At 39.1% G+C, this 24,962-nt stretch overlaps 1 protein-coding gene across 3 annotated transcripts in view; it reads right to left on the reverse strand.

Moving 5' to 3' along the window:
• The window catches only part of UGT8 (UDP glycosyltransferase 8), a 73,995-nt gene extending 50,092 nt beyond the window's left edge, over positions 1-23,903 (reverse strand). For 2 of the 3 annotated variants that reach the window (XM_075998367.1, XM_012779793.2), the window contains exon 1: positions 23,036-23,250. The gene's annotated coding sequence lies outside the window, so the exon portion shown is untranslated. Of the gene's footprint in view, positions 1-23,035; positions 23,251-23,823 lie in introns of those variants that run through there. The other variant, XM_012779794.3, reaches the window with a different exon arrangement.
• Positions 23,904-24,962: the final 1,059 nt, after the last annotated feature.

Below are 24,962 nucleotides of genomic sequence, written 5' to 3' on the forward strand. Positions count from 1 at the left end.
GCCAGACTTCCTCTCTAGATATATACATAATAATGATTTCTAAATGTATAGAAATACTATTTTATTTTAATGAAAGACAATATTCTAAAAATGTCAGTCCTCCCCATATTATAAGTAGTTTGAAAAATTTTTTTACAATCCCACTGGATGTTTTTTTTTGTTTGAAATTTAAATCAGATTATAATCACATTCACTTAGAATAGTATACACACAAGAAGGAATACATTTTTGATAAAGAAACAGTAATAATTTAGTATATCCATGTAAATATTTTTTTAAAAAACATATATTGAAGGCACAGTAATTGGAAACTATGGAACTAGCCCAAGAAATCAAATCAATACTGCAGAGAAGGAAGCCTATAAGAATTCCTTGAATAAATATAAACATAATATGGAATGAAGGAAGTGCCACAAATAGATGAGGAAGAAACAACTTATTCAATATTCAGTGTTAAAAATTTGCTCTGTATTTGAAAAATAAAATCACTACATTTTTTCACCTCAGACTTTCTCCAAAGTAAATCAAATAGCATAGTGCTGAATGTTTTCTAAATAAAGCCATTAAAGGTATTGAGCTTTAAGTAATTATCTGGAAAGAGAAAAAAATTAGGTATAAAGCAAAGAAAAAAATCACCTTTACAAATATTAGATTTGGTTACATAATCATTAAATATTTTTGAAATGTTTAAAACACCTGGAGCATGGTTTCCAATTCAAAATGGCAGATTGAACAAGCATGGTTCCATTCCTTTCCTCTCAAAGCCCTGTTGGAAATTTGAGTAAAGAATACAAAATAGAGGTGTGCATGAATGATCATGCCTATGGTCCTAGCACTTTTGGAGACCAAGGCAAGAGGATTATTTGAGGCCACACTGGAAAACCTTGTCTCTACAAAAAGATAAAAAGTTGGACAGGTGCAGTGGCATGCACCTATAGTCCCAGCTACTCAGGACACTGAGGCGGGGGGATCCCTTAAGCCCAAGAGCTCAAAGCTGCAGTGAGCTGTGATCACGCCACTGCACCTGCAGACTGGGTGACAGAGTTAAAACCCTGTCTCAAACAAACAAATAAATAAATAAAATATAAAAAGGAATAAATACATAATAGTTCTGAGTACTGGTAGGAGAAAACAAGGTATTGGCAGGGCTACAGCTGCCATGATTAAACAAATGAACAAATTAGTTTTTTCTTTTATACACGTGGCAAGGATGTTATTTTTAATGATAATGCTCAGCCCTTGCAAAGGCATAACATAGTCTTAAGTAGCTGGTGAAAATGTAAATTGGTGCAAATGTTCTAAAATACAACTGGAACATTATTCTACATTCATGAAACTACTCCAAATCACAAATACCAACACACATGTACAAACATATTCACTGCATAAATTTCCAACAGCAAACAGGCAGAAACAACTAAGAGTCCAGCAGGTGAAGATTAATCAAATTAATTATAGTGTATTTTACAACGGAATATTACCATATAACAATCAAAAATCATGTTTTAAAAATAATTTTAATAAGAGAAAATACCTGTACCTTAATACTAAGAAAATAAAAAGCAAATTATGTATATAATATATACATATGTATATATAAAATGATTATAATGATAACAAAGTAAATATCAACCAGTAGTAAGTATCAGTAGTAAATTAGGATTGTCAACTTGAGGGACTTCCTTTTCCTGCTGATATTTTTTCTGGATTTCTGAAGGTTTCTACCAAAAGTATATAATTTTTGTAGCACACCCGTTCAGCTGGTGAGCCCCCTTGAGCGGGAGCCTTACTCCAGCTCTCCCTTTGGAGTTAAACATCTTAAAACATCAGTCTCTATTGCTGGTTTCCACACACTCCCCAAATGATTACAGTCAACCTTCGACATCACCACAACTCTGCCTGAACCCTCATTAAGGGCACTAAAACTTCCCAACATTCATGCAAATGTACTTTTTCCAACCCTTATCTGACTGGACTTCTCTTTAACACTAGACAGTACTGATGCCCTCTTCGACTGAATTCTCTCTTGGCTGCTTGGAGGCTGCTACTATTTTACTGTACTTCACTGCCAAAACTTGAAGAAAATACAAAACTCCAAGAATCTACACAAATTCATTTTTACACATTAATCCACCCTTTCTTTATATTAAAAACTATTCCTATGCCTGTATTCATGACAAGAAACCAAGAAAATTTTAATAGGTGTGTCCCCTCACCATAGGGAAGTCATTTGGCATTTAAGTGTGAATTAATTTGGGCAAAATAACAAGAATACGAGGAGTTTAGAGTGGTACTTTACTTAAATGTTGCACATGCACAACACACAAATGTAAAAGTGATTCCTCCAAGGCCAAAGGAAGAGAGGTTTTTGTTTGTTTAGTTGGTCGATTTCGTTTTTTGAGACAGTGTCTCCCTCTGTTGCCCTGGCTTGAGTGCAGTGGCATCATCGTAGCCCACTGCAACCTCAAACTCCTGGGTTCAAGCCATCTTCCTGTCTCAGCCTCTGGGTAGCTGGGACTACAGGCATGCACCGCCACGCTCGGCTAAGTTTTCTATTTTTTGTTGAGACGGGGTCTTGCCCTTGCTCAGGCTGGTCTCGAACTCCTGACCCTCAAGTGATTCTCCTGTCTCGGCCTCCCAGAGTGCTAGGATTACAGGCATGAGCCACCATACCTGGCCCAAAGGAAGAGTTTTAAACCCTTAGAGTCCTGGAAAAAGAAATTAGATTAGCTTCTGTGAGTAGATATCAATGATTCACATATGCTGAAATTTAATACAGGAATATCCCAATATAACCAAAAAGGGGGGCGCCACCTTTGGCCACCACTTGACAGAATCATTTCTCTGGTTTTTCCTGGTTAAGATCAGATCATTAATAATCCTGAACTGGAAAGTATTTATGAGGATGAGCCACATAGGAATAAAATGACAAGCACATAAAATATAAACTAGTATGAATGATTTTGATAATCTACCATCCCAGAAGCTCAGCAATTCATAGTCAGTCATTAAAAAAGAATAAATCAAAAATGTTTTCACAGTAAAGGAGAAACAAAATAAGGGCTAATGAGAAATGTAAAATTATGTCTGTATATGGCGAATTGGGCCATTTAAAAAACTGAAGGGGATGATTTAGTCCAAAGGGAATTATGTGGTCTGTCTAGCTGAATGGATGAGGTTTTCACTATTTTTAAGTTTCCCTAACATAGGGAAACATTAAGTTTCCCTATTATGTGGACTACAATAACATGAGCAAATATACCTTTCATAATTGTCATCAGAGGTCAAATTTGGTACTATATCAAATATTGTTAGAGAAACTTCATCTCACTTCAAACATCTTCTATAAGTAAGCCTTGGAAAATGCCATGCAGCAATATAAAACATAAATAAATCTAAATCCAGCAAGATAAATACTGATTGGGCATCATTACTAGAGCTTTTAAATAAATTTTATTTTAGAAATCTAGTTTTCTGTATTCCCCTAGTATAACCTAAGCTCCACTAATGTGGGGATTTTAGTAAATTTTGGTAACTGTTTTATTACCATTGCCTAACCATGTTCTAAGTGCTCAATAAATATTTACTGAGTGACTGACTGCAACTGTGAGCCTGGACCAGGATATGTAGATGGACCACATGCACCTCCACTAACAGCCCCATTTTCTTCATTTAATTTCAAATGAATGAACCTCCTAATTATATCAATTGCTTTATCTCTGAACAAAATTATAAATCAAAAGTGTTTGCCTGAGGCACTGAAGTTACATGCACACCTTGACTACAGAAACAATTTCTGGGCTAATAGGTATTGCAGTAGAGAAAGAAAATAACAAGTCAAAGCTAGATTTCGTTACAGCTTTTCCTTGAATTCAAGGTGTTTTTCCATGTTGTTAGATAACTAACACATTCATAGCAATGTTATAAATGACCAAGAGAATTACCATTATAATCAATAATAATAATTACAAGACTGTGAAAGAACTTGTGGGAGGCCGTGCATGGGCACATGAGAAACAGCTGTGGCCTCTGCCCTCCTCTCACCCAGAAAGAGATTCCTCTCCTTTTCTTTGGCTCATAGCCGAATAAATGAAAGACAACTTTTCTCAACCTCTCTAACAGCTAGTTTTACTCGTAAGTTCTAATAAATGAGAGGGAAGCAGAAATGCTGTGTGTAACTTCTAACTTATGCCCTTGGAGGTTCACTGTTCACCTTCCTGAAGGCTGGAATGAGGACGTGGTAATGATTAACACCTGGCCCACACAGGCTGATGAATAAACCAGGAAAGGTGGAACAACAAAGACACCAGGGTCCCCAAACTGTGGGACCAGAATACTGGCCCTGCTCGCTTATGCTCGAACTACCTTTTCTAAGCCACTGTATTTTGAGTCTCTGTTGACAGCACCAGAGTGACAACCATCCTGTGGTTTTCCTAGGATTGAGGGGAGTTCCCATGATGTGACACTTTCAGTGCTAAAACTGGGCAAGTCTTGGGCAAACTGGGACAAGTGCATCATCCTATAGTCTGACCCTGTCTCCTAACATACTACTGTCAATAAACAGCAGCTGTTTTTAATCACTAAGTGCCTTTCCCACATTACAGGCTTTATAAGCATTATCTCAGTTTTTATTGAGATCTTACAAAGGCAAGAACAGTTGTCCACATTTTACAGATAATAAGGCTGAGAGGATAAAAATTTGAGAAATAATCAATAGAGTGAATTAGACAACCTACAGAAGGGGAGAAAATATTCACAAGCTATACATCTGACAAAGAGCTAATAACCAGAATCTACAAAGAACTCAAACAAATCAGCAAGAAAAAAATCAAACAACACCATTAAAAAGTGGGCAAAACACATGAACAGAAGCTTCTCAAGAGAAGACAAATGGGCAATGAACATATGAAAAACGCTCAATGTCACTAATCATCAGGGAAATGCAAATTAAAACCAAAATGAGATATCACCTTACCCCAGGCAGAATGGCTTTAATTAAAAAGTCCAAAAACAATAGACGCTGGTGTGGATACAGGGAAAAGGAACACTTACACCCTGATGGTGGGACTGCAAATTAATATAACCTCTATGGAAAACAGCATGGAGGTTCCTCAAAGACCCACCATTTGATCCAGTAATCCCACTACTGAGTATTTACCCAAAGGAAAGGAGTCAGTTTATCAAAGATACCTGTACACTTCACAATTGCAAAGATGTGGAATAAACCCAAATCACCATCAATTCATGAGTGGATTAATAAAATGGAATACTACTCAGCCATGATGAAGGAAGACTTAATGCCTTTTGCAACAATTTAGATGGAACTGAAGATGATTATCCTAAGTAAAGTATCTAAAAAATGGGAAAACAAACACCACATATACTCACTATTAAATTGGAACTAACTGAGGAGCACACACATGCACAAACAGAAGTAAAACTCAGTGGAAATCAAGTAAGAGGGGACTAGGGAGGAGGGGATGGGAGAAAACCTACCTAACAGGTACAGTGAATACTATCTGGGTGATGGGCACACTTATAACCCTGACTTAAGCATTACAAGAGTGATCCATGTAACCAAAAACATTTTTACTCTGATAATACTTAGAAAAAGTAAAATCTGACAAAGATCTAATGTCTAGTAAATTTATACACTTTTATTCCATTATATGAAGAGAAAGGAAAAAAAGGTTAAAACAAAGAAAAAACATTGTAACTATGGGCATACTAAGGGAAAACTCAGCTTTATTGCTACAAAATAGCCCACATTTTAAGCATTTATCTTTCATCTCTAGGCGATACCTGGTGTTCTGAAGTTATTTATGACTGGCTATTTGCAAGTAAACCACTAAAAGCAAGGAATCCCCTAAAATTACATTGTAGAATGGGAACATCTTGTTTTGAGGTGTGAGGAGAAGAGATAAGTTAGAAAACTAAAGCCACCTGTTGTTGGTTAATACTCTCACCTCCAAAAGAAAAATTGTCTAGCAGCTTTAATTAATTAAGACTACAATCTGGGTGAAAATCTTACACTGGGAGAAAAACTTAGGTTGGTTGTCAGCCGTTATTAAAGATAGGTAACCCTAGATATTTTAAATCCACCAATTTACTAAATCAATGGTTTTGTTTCTTTCAGAAAAATTGAAGAAATATATTTATTTGTATGGAAGTGCACAGCTTAACTGCAGAAATAAAACTGAAAAATGTTGATTGCCAAGGGAAAAAACTTGGTTCCATTTCACAAATTGAATAAAATATGTTAATCCCAAACTATCATTAGAGCAAATAGACAACCCACAGAATGGGAGAAAATATTTGCTCTCTATACTTCTGATATAGGTCTAATAACAAGAATCTATCTGGAACTCAAAAGAATTAACAAGAAAAAATCAACCCCATCAAGAAATGGGCAACGGAAATGAACAGAAACTTCTCCAAAAAAGGCAGAATAATGGCCTGCAAACATATAAAAAAAAGTTCAACATCTCTAATCATTAGAAAAATGCAAATCAAAACCACAATGAGATACCACCTAACCACAGTGAGAATGGCCTGTATCAAGAAATCCCAAAACAACAAATTCTGGCGAGGATGTGGAGAGACAGGAACACTTTTGGGACTACAAATTAGTGCAACCTTTGTGGAAAAGAATTTGGAGATACCTCAAACAGCTAGAAACAGAAATACCATTCGACCCAGCAATAGCACTGTTAGGCATCTACCCAAAAGAGCACAAGACATTGTATTACAAAGACATCTGCACCCAAATGTTTATGGCAGCACAATTCACGATTGCAAGGACATGGAAACAACCCAAGTGCCCATTAATTCACGAGTGGATAATAAAAATTTGGTATATGTTCACAATGGGATATTACTCAATTCTAAGAAACAACAGTGAGCTAGCACCGCTTATACTATCCTGGATTAAGCTTAAGCCTATTATCCATAGTGAGGCGACACAAGATAAGGAAAATGGTCTCCTCATGTACTCACCATCAAATTGGTACTGACTAATTAAAACTATGTTGCTAAAATGGTGGTAGTGTTCACCAGTGATTGGGGTGTAGACCCACATCTTAGGAATGTGGTGAGCATTGTGGTGGGTGGGGGTGGGGGGGTGGGTAAGGGCATACCTCTAATCCTTCTTAGGGAGAGGCAAAGATATAAAATGTAACCAAAATGTCAAAAAAAAAACCAACCCAAAACCTTTTATCTGGTGTCAGGCAGGTGGGAGGGGGAGGAGGGGATGGGTTTATATTTACATAATGAGTGTGATAGGCACCACCTGGAGGATGGACACTCTTGAAGCTCTGACTCGATGGGTTGGGGGGTAGGGGTGGCAAGGGCTATATATGTAACCTTAACAATATTTGTACCCCCATAATATGATGAAATAAAAAAATATGTTAATCCAAAGCACCCTGTCAAAAGGTTTTGGTCAAAATTTCTAAATCACTTTTGATTTTAAAATATTGTTTTGTCTACTATAATCATTTGAAAGGGCATGATAAAAAATATTCTATTAATATTACATACCTTATACTATAATATCACTTCATGGATAATAAGATTGATAGAAATCTCTAGAAGTATTACATAGACAGGCCTTTCTTTATACACATGAAATATTAAAAGGAATACATCATTAACAATTACCATTCAAAAAACTCATTTTGCACCTGAGACTTTGAAGAGTGCCAAGTGGATAAGAAAAGAACTCCTCCTAGCTGGGTGTAGTGGCTCGCGTCTGTAATCCTAGCATTCTGGGAGGCCGAGGCAGGAGGATTGCTCGAGGTCAGGAGTTCGAGACCAGCCTGAGCAAGAGCAAGACCTCATCTCTACTGAAAATAGAAAGAAATTAGCTGGACAACTAAAAATATATAAAGAAAAAATTAGCCGGGCATGGTGGCTCATCCCAGCTACTTAGGAAGCTGAGGCAGAAGGATTGCTCAAGCTCAGGAGTTTGAGGTTGCTGTGCCCGGGCAACAGAGTAAGACTCTGTCTCAAAAAAATAAATAAATACATAAAAAAGCAAAAAGACCTCCTATTGAAGGAGAGGTCAGAAAGAATGTTGTGGTTGATGTTGTAGCATTCCAAGCTAGCTGCACTTACCATTTCATCTACACTACAAGTAGCTGCAGTTATCTCTTCTCAGACATCTATAGTACAGGTGGTAAGCTGTAATGAGAAACTCAACCCTATTTGCTTATCAGTGATAGCTAGCTCAGGCCAAATGGGGAGTTTCTTTGCAATCATCAGATGGGAAGGTAAGATAAAAACAATATAGAGAGGAAAGGAAAATAGGATAATATGAATATCAACAGACACTGCACTCAATACCTTATATATACTATGTACTCAGTTAATGCTTGATGATGGTGATTAAATGTAACTATTTCAAACAAGAATTTGCTTACCTAATGTAGTGAGTGATTCTCAGATTTTTGTGTCCAGAAAAATTACCTCAGATGCTTACTAGAAATTCAGATTCTTGGGTTTCTTTTGCCCCAGACTCTACAACAGCCTGTCTGCTGAAGAGACCCTGGAATCTGAATTTTTATTAAGCAGCCTCTGGAGATGGTTATGCAATTCTCCCACTAGATTGACAGATAAAGATCTAGTACTTGCTACTTATGTGCAATAACAGAAATATAGGTGATGAAATGAAGTCAATGTGGATCTAAAATACCAAGACCTGAATTAGAGCTCAATTGTCCTGGGAATTCAGAAAAGCATAACACACAGCCCCAGATCCCAAGCAACTCAGAATAAAGAACTAAACAATCCCAAATAATTTTGTTTTAATTTCTAGTTACAAAGCACCTGGTCTCTCAGGAGCTCATGAATACAGTTTGAGTACTTAATAAGCAGTAATAAGACATGGTAGACCCTTTCATTTCCATTGTTTAATATTCAACTTCCTCATCATTTAATTATACAAATTATAAACTAATTTGAAATCTTAGTGTTATTAAAATATTTAGATTAGATCATTAAAATAATCGTCAATGAATATTTAAAATTTTGTTTTTGGGTATATACCATATTTGGTAACCTAAGACTGTCTTTTCAGTTAACTCACATTTCAAGTAGTTTAAATTATGAAAATAATATTTTAAATGACTTATAATAAGAGGAAAAATAAAAATGACTATGGCATGCATCTATGGATTTCCTAATCAGTAGCCTTTGTAACATAGGCCAAGTCATTTAATTTCTCTGTGCCAAATTTTCTTCACCTCCCAGGCGAGGCTGTCAAATTAAATGATCTTGAATACCTCTTACTATTCTAAAACTTACTGAAAAATGGGTTTAAGAATGGGTTTAATGAGATTGGTATGATATGGTGCATAAAAGTAGTTAAGACCAGATCAATGAATACTAAAGGAAAACATTAAAAGAAACAGAATTCACCTGGACTTTAAACTTTAGGTTACAAAGAATGTTTAATGTGAAGACAAATTTCATAGAGATTCTGTTAAAATCCAAGTCATGATTCAGGAGATCTAAAGTGGGGCCTCAAATTATTTATTTCTGAAACAAGCTCTCCAGGTGATGTGGTGAAACCCCCTTTTGTGAATTAATAAAGGGTTGAAAGGTGGGAACTGTGGTAGGGGAAATACACACATATAACCAGCCATTGTTCCCCAGCCTTCTTTCCTATAATTGCTCAAGACTCAGGAGTCACACAGCTAATGGTCATAAAGATTCTTAGCTTTCTTCCTTGCTCCCACAGATAACCCTAAGGCTAGTTTTTGAGATACCTTTCAGGCCCTGCAGTGAAATGGATAACCCACCCAGACCAGTGGCCCAGGCCAAGGAACTGACTCACCTGGTCTTGCGACCCCCTCTGAAAACTGGCTCAGCAAAGAAAACAATCTCTGCAACCCCACAGTTCTGCCCTGAACCCAGATCCCCAGATTGTCAGCAGACCCAATTGCCTAGCCTTTTGCCTGCCAAACTATTTTTAAAAACCCTTTTCCCCAAATTCTCAAGGGGAGTATGTCAGAACTTCCTCCTGTCTCTTTGTATGGCATTAGACTCTTTCTCTGCTGTAAGCCCTGCTGTCTCAGTGTCTTGGCTTCCCCTGTAAGGCTATAACAGTGGGGCACTGCTGGTACATGGACTGCACTTTGAATAAGCAAGGATTTACAGGAAAGCCAAGAAGTAGAATGAAGAGTAATAAAACATGATCAATAACATGGTCAAGCAATCAACAAACTAATAACCTACTGAAAAACAAATGATTTTTTAATCACACATACATACACAAAAAAGTGCTTAAAATAATGAAAGGACCTAATAGACCCAATAGGCAATTTTTTTAACAGACTGATATGTGGTAGATAAACCAATCTTTGCACATATGGCTATAGTCCAACTCTGCACATTATAATCACCTGGGAAGCTTTTGAAAAATAGAGATGCCTGAAAACCTGCCACCCACAACCTAATTCAATTAAATCAGAATTTCTAGAGACAAGGTCTAAGTCTTAGAATTTTTTGCTTTTTTAAATGTTCCTGGGTGATTATAAAATTGAGAACTACTGTGCTACCCCTACACAATGTTATAGCAAAATACACAAAAATAAACAACTAATTCAACCCATTGGTTTGAGTTAAAAATAAATTGAGGAATGTGTGTTTTAACTGAACTAAAAATACTTGTTTATGCCTCAATTACCAAATAATAAGTAAAATACAGTATCATGAGTTTTGGTTATAAAACTAACCAGGAAAGTGCTAACCAGGAAAGCATTTTGAAATCTAAACCAAATCTTTTGTCTTTAAAATGATCAGAAATTTTTTTATTACGTGAGAAAATGGAATTGACTGGATATTTGATTCATAGATCAGTGTGGGTCTCAAACGTTAGCATGCATCAGAATTACCTGGAATACTTGATAACACATGGACTGTTAGCCTTGTTCTGACTGTTTCTGGTTCTATAGATCTGGGATGGGCCCAAGAATTTCCATTTCTAACGAGTTCCCAGGTGATGTTGATGCTTCTGTTCTAGGAGCCACATTTTGAAAATGATTGAAAAGGTTAAAAGTTTGCAATTTTAAAAAATGCAAATTTTCCTTTTAACAACAACAACAAAAAAACCAGTGGCATTAACATATTTTCAGTCTTTATTATATGCCTAGTTTTAAAATGCATGTATCTTGCAGAATAAGGTGTGGGTGTCTTTTTCTGCAATTCCCTAAGACCAGCTTGGTACCAGTTATCTCCATGCATCTGCATCACATGATCAACACTCAGCCAACAATGCGAAAATTCTTTGTCTTCATGCTGATCTCATCCTTACACAAATGAGAAAAATTTCATAAATCATACATCTGAGATCGAGGCATTAAATTCTGACGAGCATTTTTTTAAAAGAAAGCACTTAATGCTTTCTTTAAAAAAACAACGATAACTTGGTGTTTTAAAATGTTAATAATTCCCTTACACAGGGTTTTTTACCAGTGTATACAGCAAGTGAATCTGGAGGAAAAATCCAGATCAAAACTTTTCCTCTTCTGCAATGAAATATAGTCACATGTTTGAAAACAGCTTTTCAACACACAAATACTTAGAGAATTTTAAGGCTATAGAAATATACTAGAATCACAAAAGATCATGGGATTGTTTCCTCTATTTTTTAAGAATATCCTTTCTTTAATATCACTAGTTTAAATGTATTTTAACATTATCTACACTAACATTAAAAGTCACAAAATAAATTTCCATGTAATGTCTCAAACAAGTTTTAGGGCCAGAATTGGCCAAATATAATAAAAAAAAATCAGAACAAAAAACAAAATATCTAAGTATTTCCCTACTCATTTCCCTTGAAGTCCTCACAGGTGAATAAATAATAAACTTTCCCATTTTTGTCTCATAAAACTCCAGCATAATTACTAAGAGAATGTCGTTGTAGAATATTAGATTAAAAAACAGCAAAGTCATATTAGTTCCCAGAAAAGACTTTGGTAGGTTCTGTAGAAAGACAGAATGCATTTCTTTGACGTTCCTGTACTAACCAGTAAAATTGTACAATTTGTGTCTTCTAAACATCTAGGATTATGCCATATATTCACCACAATAAAGCAAGCCCAGAGAAGTCCTTTATCTATCATTGGCATCATTATTAGTCTTACAAAAATAAGATTAACACATGTAAACATTGACAAGTAATGTATTTGTTACACAATGATACCAAAAATTTAAAAGTATATATTTTCATTTAAAAAATAAATCAGAGTCACAATTTAAAAACCAAAGACAGTTGAGTCCAAAGCCTCTCATTTGTAAAGAGGGGGAAAAGTCTCTATGCAGTGGTTGCCTAGCATCACGTAGCTAGTTCATAGTTACTCATTGGCAGAGTTGGAACTAGGACTCAGGTTTCCTGGGTCTTAATCCAGTATCTCTTACCTGTGCCATAAAAGACTCTCCATAGTTGTCACTGCCATATGTCAGATAATAGATCAACCTTTTCTTGAATTCTGGGATATGCAAATCAAAACAGCAGTCTTTACAAAGTCTTAGTAATGACCTTCTTAAACCCTTAGACATCTATACTATAAAAAATTACACTGTATTTTGGCTCTAAGGCAGAAGAGTTCCATCATGTAAGAGGTTTCCTGTTGAATGAATGGCCAAATTAATTCTTAAATGTTACAGATACTCCCTGTACAGACCTCCAGGAAATCAACATGTCTGGATGAAAATATCTCCCCTTCAATCCCCTTTTGGGAAGGGCAGTAGGGGTAGGAATAGGAAAAGGAGCACGTTTAAATACTATTAAGATAAGCTAAGTCATTTTTGCAGGCAAAAAGAATGGCCAGAAAGCATAATGCATAATGCATTTAGGGCCCATACAGAGGCTGGACAAACAATCAGATCCTAGTAACAGGCTGTTCCCTAACCCCCTTCCGTCTACCCACATCCTTTCCTCACACCCAATTTGTAAGCCAATCAAGAGGATCCTTCCACCTAATTCCCTAGGAAAGGCAGGAGAGTTACCCCCAGAAGGGCAGGCAGGTATAAGGACAAAGAAACAAAACAGGAAGATAGCAGGGCAGCCAGAGGACCTTGTTTCGGTAAATACTGCACAGTTTAAAAATTTGAGGAAAAAGTATATCCCAAAGCACATGCTCAGATAAAGTTTAATTGATTAAAAAAATACAATGCGTCAAGAATTATTTAAAACTGGCAAACAAAACAGACAAGTACCACTTCTAACTAACAGTCTTACTTAACTTGTCTCTTCTTTTTCTTTAAAGATGAGTCTTACTATATGTTGCCCAGCTGGAGTGCAGTGGCACAATTATCATAATGCATTATATCCTCCAACTCCTAGCCTCAGTTCATCAGCCCACCTTGGTCTCAGGAGGAGCTGGGACTACAAGGACACACCACTGTGCCCAGCATAAAATGTATTTTTGTTCCTATTCTACTGCTCTGCCCAAAGGGAGATATTTTAAATCAGAAAAATTTTGCAATTACCAAAGGACAAAATAAGCACAGAGGAGGAAAACAAGAATTCTGCCTGGGCTGGCTCTCTGACTTCACTGGTATAAAAGGTCTAGAGAGGGGCAATTAGCATACTTCCTAAGTCACATATGTAAGTGCTCTTTTCTCCAACTACTATTTCATGGTAACAGGTATACTTATTCAAATGTAAATGCTAAATAAAAACTAAATATATTTAATTACTACTGTCATTATTTCCTTTTATTCACCTTACCTAGAATTACCTGTGAATGTATCTCCATCTATTAGAAGCCCCAGGCAAATTTAAAAGAAAAACTAAACCATTAAAATTTTATAATAGAGTTTAATGGAACTATCACATGGACTTTCTACTTATTCTTTTTTTCTTTTGTGACTAAATTACCCAGCAGTCTCTATAAGACACGGTGCTCCTATACAGAACATTTAATTTAAAAATAAAGTAGGGGAACATCCAAAGTTTGAATGACACAGTCATGGAAAAACCAACAGGCAAAAGCATCAATAGACAAATAGAAAATGAGGGAACTTCCTACCCTGACTGCCTTGTGAGAAACTAAAGTTAACATTCAATTATGCTTGAATAGCTTATCTGCCTTCATTAGTATTTGTCCAAGGTGGTTTGGCAACACAAAAGGGGTCAGATCCCGCCCTTTAAGAACTCACATTCTCCTTAGAGGAAGAATGAAACACAATTTAGTGTTAAACTATCATCAATATAAGTAAAAATGAAAGTCACAAAGACTGAGAAGACATAGCTGGAGGTGGGACTTGAATGTGGAAACCCTGAAGGGTGGGAATTTGAAAGAGCAGAGGAAAAAATAAAAGTAGGACAAGGTGGAAGGATACCCCAAAGCAAATGTCTCCTGGGGTAAAAAGAACCCTGTTGAGGAGTAGGAGAAGATAAATAAGAGTGATCATAGAGCAGCTAAGAGCCTTGAGAGTCAAGCTATAGGTTTTGGATTTCCATGTTAAACAACATGGTCAAACGGCAGAGGTGGGAGGGGAGTGGCAGAGGTGGGAGGGGATCCAAGGCAGAGGGAAGTTGAGAAAGAGGCTTTAAGGCCATCGGTTAAAAGACAGCCCATGGTGAATGGAAAGTATCAAGCAAGGAAGAAAGTCATTATCCAGGAGGCAATGATTGAATTAGGGACCAGACTAGATATAAGAGACAGTGAATTTCTATCACCAATGGCTGAAGACTGGTGCAAATAGGGGTGTCAGATCTGAGTTAGGAAGTTGAGCTGGGAACTGTAAGCTCTTGAGAGACTGTGTAAGAAGTCAGAGCTAGAGCTACAGAGCTGTGGATCACCTATGTACAAATAAAAATCCACCCCATGAGCATGAATAATCTCACCAAACGAGTGAGAACAGAGAAGAGGAGAGGCTCCTAGACAACAGATGTTCTTTAAAAAGTCCAGAAAGGAAGCATAGGCACAAGCAGAGAGTATCCATAGGGTCAAGGTTTCAACATTCCCAGAAAATGAGGCAGGAGGGAAGCTCTAGTTCAAGCACATGCTCTAGGCAAGAAGCCTGGGTATTAACATCAAACCCCCCAGAAACTGGATTGTTCTGGTAACCCCAAGAGGTTACTTAAGAATGCTGCACCCTCAAGTCATGGTCTGTTAAATGCTACCAGACAATGCTCCAGGACAGAATGAGAATAAAATGGTAGAATGTGTAAGAGATTTGCAAATTACAATAAAGCTGTATGAATGTAACATTTTACTCAGGGAAATTAAGTAGTATTTCTAAGGTAACATTCACATCAGAGAAGGTTAACTACATTTTCCTACCAATGTTCCTAGTAAACCTCAGCCCTGCCCTGGGACACCATCCCAGGACACCACAGTCATGCTGTAGACAACAGTCATACTTTCTTTATGAAATTATACTCATTCTTAGATCAGTCCTATGGTTTCCTGCTATGACACACTCAGTTTACACAATGCCCAGACATGACACTGAGACACTGTACTTTTCCTCATGAGTATTGTTTTTTTCTCCACTGTTGTTTTTCCTTTCCCTCTCCCCACCTTGTTCTTATTCCCTATTTCTAACTCACTTCCCCTCCCAGTTTCCCTAACTCTCACTTTAACTCCATTAAGACACATTCTCACCAATGTCTCTAAAGTGTTTTCAAAACCAAGGGAAAACAGAGTTGGTGATTAGGTGATTAGCATTAATATTCCAGTTTCACCCTTGACCTTATCCATAAATTTCACTGTTTTGCCCTTCCTTTAAATAGACAAGCAAACCTGTTGAACTAGTTTCCCTCTAAGCCCTGCTCTCCTGATTGGCCTGGGGAGTACAAATGAACAGTAGCCCAGGAGCACTGATGCAAAACCTATGCAAAGCACAAGGGTCGGTTGTCTTCCTCAGAGAACCCACAGGAAAGGCCTGCAGATCCTGTACTAGCCACAGGGAAACAACAGCACTGAGTCACTCCATCCACAGCTAGTATTAAAAAAAAAAAAAAACTTTCACTCCTCCTATTGATTCCTTTCTTCTGAATAATGGATATGATGAGGAGGATGAGGAAGAATCAAATTAAACCTTTAGCTTAAGTTTAAAAGTTTAAAAAATTCTGATGGATGAGATTAGATTCAAAATGTAGGACAGAGGTGTGCCCAAGTTTTGTTGTTGTTGTTGCTGCATGGGTGTGTGCTTAAGTGGGTTAGAAAAATTTGAATTTGCAAAACAGATTAATCAACATAGGATTCTTTCCATGGAAAGATTTAAGTTGATATTGCCTCAAATACCAAAGTCCCTGAGCATATTTCAAATTTTAAAATCACTATCTATATTTTTTACTGTGAAATATTTCTAACATATACAAAAATTTAAAGGCTAATTTAACAAACATCTATATATTCTTCACCTATATTTAAAAATCATATTAAATGTTTGGCCTATGTTCTTAAATTCTATAAATAAGATTCAATTTATAAAAACTAAATGGTTATATAGCTTTTCAGGGACTTACTACAGAAAATACAGCACATTTGTAAACTTGATTCCACTTTCTAAGTTTATGAGCACATATTATTTACACTTAATGTCTCACTTGGAAGAAAATTTAGCCCCATAGTTATTACTTATTAAAGAAAGTTATAGCTAATAAAATAACTAAAATATTATGACTTGTTATCTTGAAAGTATTTCAACTATTAAATTTCTTCAAAACAGAATTAAAAACTACAAAATGATTTTACAATTTACTCTTATGTAATATTCCTAAATCAAGCAAATATTTACCAAATCAGTTATAAGTGTAAATGTATTTAGTCTACTGGAATACTTGCACATGCATTTCTGTTATCTATACCAAGTCAACAGAAACTGATTATACCTTCAAAATAAAACCAACATAGTGATTATTCCAAATTAATAAGTCAGGTAAATGGCACAAGGCTGTAAGCAAAACACACAGTGTCTCTGAAATGTTCCTACCATATAATCTTTGCATCTAATCTAAATGCTTTAATACTTACATAAATTTCCAGCCAGGGAATGGGAACTGACCTAGGCTGTGCTAGATACCCTGCCATCATAAATCTAAAGGTATTATTTTATTTTGGCTGTGCACTCCTAAATTCTTACCTTGGTGTGGCACTCCTGTACGAGTCAGTTTCCACCTGTCATTTGTTATCTCTGTCAGGGAAGGCTGATAACATACAGTCTAAAACTGAGTTGGTAAATAGACAACATGGAACTGAAAGAAATCCTAACCTGGAAAACACTTGCACAGATTACTATGCTTTCAAGTAACAGGACCATCAACTACGAGGGACTAGGCATAGTGGGCAACAAAGCACTGAAACTCAACTCAACTCAGCATTTCTCAAAACAGAGAAGAGCTGATAGCAAAATGTGTGACTAGAGATTTTCAGGTAAAGAAAATGATCAAATTGGTCAAATATTGAAACTACATACATAAAATTCATTTCACCTTAAAAATAGGGGACATCTAATTTCATTTTACTCAACAAACATTTATTGGGAGTCCTAAAAGTTATGTACTACTCTAAATGCTCTATAAATAAAAGATAAGTGGTGAATAATAACAATATACAAAACAGACATGCTGATTTGAACTAAAAATTATTTATAACCAATTAATCACCTATATGCCTTATAACCAATTAGTAAACAATATGTACTATGCTTAATTGTTGATTGACTCCCAAACCAATTCACATTTTCTTAAAATACCCACTAATCACTTGGTAAAAAAATTCATATATATGAAAATAGAAATCTAATTTATCTACTAGAGATAATAGAAATCTATTATCTCTAATATAAAGCATCACTTCATCCAAATAGAGAAAATCCTAAGTAAAAAAGGAAAATCCTAAGGTGAAATTCTAAATATTAGCATAGTAGACTCAATTAAAATATAAAAAGCAAACAAACCTTTACGAATCAGTCCCTCCCCTAATATGCAGGTTAATAATTCTCACCTGCATAATACAGTGTTGATTTTTAAGGCATTATAAGATATGGAAGTGACTTCTGAATCATCAAATATTATATTTATTTTGTTAAGTTTTGACACCATCTGTATTACTGCGTTGTTTTGTTTTCAGTTTCTATGAAAATGAATAATCAATGCCCTTATTGGATAATCTCGCTGGAACACACAATACTAAGAATACTTTAACCAAGACATTAAAAATGTCTAAGATTTGATTACCAGGTGCTTTTAAAAAAGGTATATGCTATCAGCCCCTCCAGGGTAGTGGAAGCATAGCTTGTCCTGAGAAACCCAACATCTCTGCAGAGCTCCTGGGCCAACTCCCACCCTCTTGTCAAGGACCTTGTTCTCCCTTCTCTCTGCTCCTTCAAAATTCTCAATTGCCACTATTCTACTGGTTTCTAACTCAAAAGGCTAAAAATATGATCAAGTTTTCATCTGAAAAATATCTTTTCAATCACCCTCCCTGAACCCTGAGAGCTAGTATTTCTGAAAGCAAAAGTTACTACAGACCTCATAATCACAAATCCAAGTCTTGCTTTTCATAAACGACAGCTAGCATTCTTTGAACACACACCCATAACCTTCTAGGCTTCTACCTCACAGGTTTTAGCTCATCTGATCCTCACAACAGTCCTATGAAGTAAGTGCTTTGAACTCCATTCTGCAGATGAGGAAAAGGAACTAAACTGTGAGCCCAAGGTCACAGCTAATTTGAGGCAGAATCCAGACTGTCTGATAATCCTAAAACAACTCCTCCAGCTACTGAAAAGCTGCTCTCTCCATTTCTCCTTCTGCCTCTCTTGTTGAGTACCTTCTCAATTGTCTTTGCTACTCCCTATTTCTCTACCCAACTCTCAAATTTTAAAATCTCCCAGGCCTCTATTTCCCTCTTAACTCTCCGTACTTGCCCTGGAAAACCTATCAACTTCCACTGTTTACAATCACCTATATGCTGAAAATTGCTAAATCAGTATATCCATCGATCCATCCATTTGCCTACCTACCTATCTAGCTCAGGGCAATTCTGCTCAGAACTTACGTGTACTGATCCATTGGACATACATCTCCAGATGGATTTTCTATAAGCACTTCATATTGTATATGTCCCAAACTGAGCTCTGTCACTCTTGATTCTCTAACCTGCATCTCCTTTAATGTTCTTCCTATGCCACCCACTCCCACTCCACCACCTAATCAGTCATCTAATCCTAGAGATTCTGCCACCTGAACATCTTTGTAATCAAACCCTTTTCATCATCCCACTGCTAACACTTTGGTATAAGTCCTCACTTAACAAGGTCACCCCAATATCTTCTAAACTGCTGTTCCTGTCTCATGTTCCCCCGATGCATCCTTCTAGATTGCTGAGAGAGGTGTCTTCTCATGACTCTACTCCTTTGTTTAAAACAACCTTGAACAGAAAATAGTCCATACTCCTAATGATGGCAAACAGCCCTCCATGATCTTATTCTTGCCTATACCGATTCATCTGTTATGCCACCTTCTGTGAAGTCTCTAGAATTGTGTGCCCCCATGTAAAATTGGTCACTTCCAAATCCCTGCTCAGGGTACTCGATGCAAATCTCTATCATAGCACTTACAGAATTTACAGCACTATACTATACGTATTGAAACTAACATGCTTCCTATCTATCTCCCCCTCTTAAACACAGAGCCCTGACAGGATCTTAAGTGTAGCACATTCCCAGTGCCAGGCAGATAGTATACTTTTAATTAGTATTTATTGAATAAAACAATGAATGTTTGTGAAAGCTTCAGATTAAGGAAATATAATTATCAGTACTTTCAAGATCAAGTCAAACTACTTTATTCAAACTGATTTGATTATGTAGTTCCTTCATAGGTGGATATGCAAAATAATATTTAAATAATTCACCTAGTCTCTCATGGTTAGCAGAATTACAAAGTCATACTTCTTATGCCTGGTTTCCAGGATAGGAAAATATTAACAACATTACATGTAGTTTGTGTGTTTCAATGTCAGAAAACTGGTGTGTAAAATATCACAGTAAATACATTCCTAAATAAGACAATCTGGGCCTCCCATAAGAAAAATAAACTAATTCAACTTCTCAGAAAAGCAAAGAATTTCCAGAAGACTGAACTGTCTGAAATTAAGATACCTTTCTGAAGATCTCATACACAATTATTTTTTTCCTATAAAAAGGACATTAAAACCTTTTATATAAAGGTCTTCCTTCTGGGAACCTAAACAGTTCAGCTCACCATCCAGCCCAGAAATAAAGCATGTGAACAGAAAGTGTCTGTCACAAGGTCCACAGGCTTTATTCTAAAGCAATAGCCCACATCATTTAATAGAAAAAAAGACAACAGATAATATAGCAGCAGGGCCCGCTCACAGCCTGACAGCAGTAGAAAATGATAGCTGATAACAGAAAGAGGACCCAGAGAAACCATTATAAAAAGAATGGTACTTCTGTCTCCATTCTAGTATTTCAACCCAGCAGGCTGAGACCATTTACTATCAACAAAAACAGCTCTATATACCTCAACAAATAGCACTATTCAATTCTTTATGAATTGAAGCTCATAAAGATACCCCCCCAAAAAAACTAACTTATATCCAATATCTTCCAAAGTAACAAGGAAGACAGTAAGATTTAGAAATTGCTTGTTTTAGTGGCTAAAATTTTAAACCTTCAGTAATTAATGGTGTGAGGGGTCATCTATCTACAAAATGTGCTTATGTAAATAAACACAAACCCAGATGATGTGAAATAAATGAAATATTATTATATATTGTATAAACAATCAAAAGTTCTTACTCTCCAAGCTTATCTTAGAAATTTCCAGGTATATGCTGGAAAATCTTATACAAATTAAATAGCAACAAATCAATATTATTTGATAAATAGGCATATAAATAATTTTGAAAAAGTTGAGGATTGGGGGGTTTCAGCAATATTTAAATAGTAATCAAGCTGATGGTTGTTCATAAGGTACCATAAAATGTTTTAATTTAAATTAAATTATTAAGAAATATGAACTGTGAAACTTTCAACAAAAACTAAATGTTATAAAAATATATTTTGTTAGAAATATCTTCTTTACTGCATCAGTTTGTTATTTTAACTTATGTACCAAGCACAAATATAACAAGCATAACCTTCTGGAAATTTTAGATTTAAAGAGTTTGAATCTTTACAGTAATATTATCCTGGAAAAAGCCAGAAGCACAGTTTCCGCTCAGTTATGCCCCAGCTTCTAATAAAGTATCAAGCTTTTTAGTAAATATCAAGACTCTGCTTCACCACAGTTTTTAAATAACCCTATATAATAGCACTAGGTCACACAACACTAGATGTCAACTTAAACTTGTCGGTGGCAGGCAAATCAGACAATACTAAAGTATTTCTCTCTGGCATTATCTAGAACAGTTGTTGACACATTCCTAAAGCAAACCTCAAACTACCAGGAGATCATGTCTATAAGAGAAAACTGAGTCAGATTTAATTTGAGTCAGATTAACACAAAATCCTGATCTCTCTTACCATATAACATTGAAGTGCAGAACTTCTTAGTTAATTTAAAAATCTCCTGAGGACAAAGTGTAATTACTCCTAATAGTATTAAAATATCGATTAAAAAGCTCTTTCTATCGTTCCTTCAAATGGCAATACTTTTCCCTCTCGGGATACGTGGGAAATTAAGCAGGCCAATTCCAAGTGGATACAGATTTTTTGGACATGAAATTATCAGAAACAGAAACAGCAGCACACTTGGCATATAGCCCAACCTGCCACACATTCGTGTCATTAATTTTGAAAACCTAATAGTATAAAGTGACAGCCTCAGGGGACATAAGACTTTTAGAGTAGTGTGGGGTGTTTTTTTTTTAGCCTTTTTCCAGTAAAACCCACCCGAAATAAAAAGCTCTATCTCCACTGCTAACACTGGCTCATCACAGAGGTGACTCTCAGGATCACACCTGATCTGAAAATGCCACCCTCTCTCCTTCCCCTTGAGATACTCCCTTTCGCTGCTGCGAACGCCCAGTTAGCACCATCCAGTTTGCGGGAGTCTCAGAAGTTCCCCACCCTGTCCCCTCTCAGCCACCGCCCCCCGCCAGCTAAAAGGTGGTAAGAACCCGCCGTACAGGGACGAGCGCAAAGACGATGCTTTCCCTAAGGGAAGTGCCGCAAAGTGGCACGGTCACCGTACCCAACTTTTTAAACCCTCCGTTAAACCAGTCAGTTTTCACATACAGATTGCGCACCCCCTTCCCGCCACCTCTGGTGTCCTTTTGTCCCAACGCACTGCATCTGCTCGCACTCCCCGCTGCGGTCGGCCTCCCGCAGCTCCGCACGCCGCCGGGTCGCCCGGCCGCGCCGCCGCCCGCCCGCGGAAGGCGCCCTCCTCCCCGGCCGCGTCCTGCTCTCCCCGCCCCGGGCGCTCACCGCGTCTCCAACTCCCGGGCCGCCCGCGCTTCCTCTACCAAGGGCACCCTTGTGGTCGCCGCGGGGGCTACCGCGCACTCCGGGTGGCGCGGCCCCGGGGGCGCAGAGAGGTCCGAGCGAGCGCGCATCGCCCAGGACGCTCCCCGCCCCCACCGCACCGCGCGCTCCGTCCCGGTCCCCGCAGCGGGGGACGCGCTGAGGAGAGTCGGGGAGGTCGCCAAGCACCTCCCGGAGCCCCGTCGGCACCCCTGCCCCGGCCTCGGGACTCCGCCGTGCCCACCCCTCCAGGGTCAAGCGCAAGGTCCTCAGCGGGACCCGCGCCCCCGTTATCACCTCCCTCCGCCTCGCACGCGCCAACGCGAGGGGACCGTCGCGCCGCTGCCACACGGGAGGGAAAGGACTGCGGGCGCGGCGGGGGGCACCCGGGAGGTCCCAGCACACCCCTCCGCACCCAGCATGCCTCCCCACCCCCACTGCCCACTGCCGTCCCCCTCAGCCCGACGCCACCGACCCCCGCCCGGGTCGCGCCACCCGCGCAGCTCACCTCAGGGAGCGAGCAGCGCCCCTCTCCCTCCCGCGCGCTCGCGGGCACGCGTGGCCCCCAGCTCACCTCGTCTCTCGGCTGCGCCGCGTGAGTCTGAGCGTGTCCCTGCGCGTAATTGTATCCGGAACAGAGGGGACCCGTGTGCGCCGGATCAGGTGTCGCCGCCTCCGGTGGTTCGGGGCGTGAGGGACGCCGCGGAGTTAGCGTGTTGGCTCAGTGGACGGCGATGCTTTCGCCGTGCCTTCCCGCGGGTCCGCGGCGCGCCTGCTCCCCCGCAGCCCTCCGCGGGCCGCCGGGCCCCCCCACCCCGGACGCGCCCCGCCCCGCGCGCTGCTGTCCTGCTGTCCTCCCGCGCCCGGCTCAGCGGGCACCACGCGGGCCGCCGCGCCTCCTCACATCACACGCGTCGCGCCGCGAGCGCCTGCAACGCCCCGCGCTGGGGCATGTATGCGGACGCGCCTTCGGGCCGCGCGCTCGAGGCTGGGCGAGGGGCGGCGCGCGGGGACCGGCTGTCGCCTGCGGAGCGGAGCCGGCGAGCGGGCAGGACGCGCGAACTCGGCGCGCTCGAGCTGCGAATCCTGGGACCCGCACGTGGCCCCGCCCCGTCCCCCGCTGCCCCCACCCCGCCGCCGGCGTGTCGAGGGCCCTCGCCGCCTCGCCACGGCCGCCTGGGCCCCGTGCCCGCCTTTTTTCCTCACGCGGCGCAGTGAGTCCTGCGTGCGGCGACACCCTCTCTCGCCCCGACTCACAGCCACCTCGCCTCTCTGCGCCTGGACCCCTTCCACAGGGGCGCCTGGCTGGGGAGCGGAGGAGTTGGGGGTAGCGCGAAAGGAAAAGGGGGGCTGCCCCGGTACCTGCGCTGCCGCCAACCCGGGCTCCGTGCTGGGCCTCGTGCAGCGGAAAGCGTTAGAAAACGCGGGCTTGGGGATCCTGGAAAAAGTGAATTGGGTTGCTGAGCTCTGAACATCCCTCTCAGGCTCGCGCTGAAAGGGCCATTTATGCTTTGCTGGGCTGAGTCTGTGGAGACTTTATTCTGACCAAATCTGTGTTTGCCAGCTGCAGAACCCTGCCAAGTTGTCGTCTTGTCCCGCAAGCGGCGTCGCCCCAGGCCTGCTGGAGCAGCATCCTGTGCTGCCTCAGACCTGAGGGGCCAACCACTCCCTGGCGCCTCGTGTAGCCTGTGAGCGTCACGGAACCGGGGAAGCCTCTTAGTGTCGTTCTGTCTTCCTCTGAGCCTGATGGGCGTTGTAATATATACGTGTGTGCATGTGTTATGTACGTATATGTTGTCTATATATGTAGCATGTGAAGAGAATTGTTTATTGTTTACGTTCCACCTTCCAGAAAAGCGAAACTCATGTGGGTCACAAATTCCAGAAGCTGAGATGCAGCCCCTGAACACAAATGTGGTAATGTTTAAACGCTGGAAATCAAAAATGCCAAGTCAAGTCATTCTTGCCTTGCTCCAAAGAAGGATTCAGAAATAGGTTGGAACTTTCTGTCCTTAGATAAGAAAATGTAAACTATGTTTTACCACATATATTATTACTTAATGATAAGTTTTAAAAATCCTAATCCATATGGTGCTTTTCTTATTTTATTAAAGTCCATATACTCAATGGACTTTGGAGAGGATTTTCAAGTCTGAGTTCTGAAAAGATAATGTACTTTCATTCTTTTCAGATTAGAAATTTGAAAATATTCCTGTGAAAAGAACAAGGAATATTTTCCCAACCTTTCTACCTAAGGAGAGTACCATACTCTATATTTACTTCTTATTTAAATTGTACTAGAAAAAACTAAAATAAATGTTAAACATTACATAGATAACAATTAACAAAAGATAATTTTACTTTAAAAGCTTTATTTTCTCAAGTATCAAGCATCAGTTGCAAGTTTCTTATGATGCATACATAAACTCTTGGTAGAAACGTGATTATTAGCAATTAAAGGAATAACTTAATTTTTTGTTTTATGTCATAAAAATCTTTCT

The sequence above is a fragment of the Microcebus murinus genome, chromosome 27 (genome assembly GCF_040939455.1).
Source record: "Microcebus murinus isolate Inina chromosome 27, M.murinus_Inina_mat1.0, whole genome shotgun sequence".
Lineage (NCBI taxonomy): Eukaryota > Metazoa > Chordata > Mammalia > Primates > Cheirogaleidae > Microcebus > Microcebus murinus.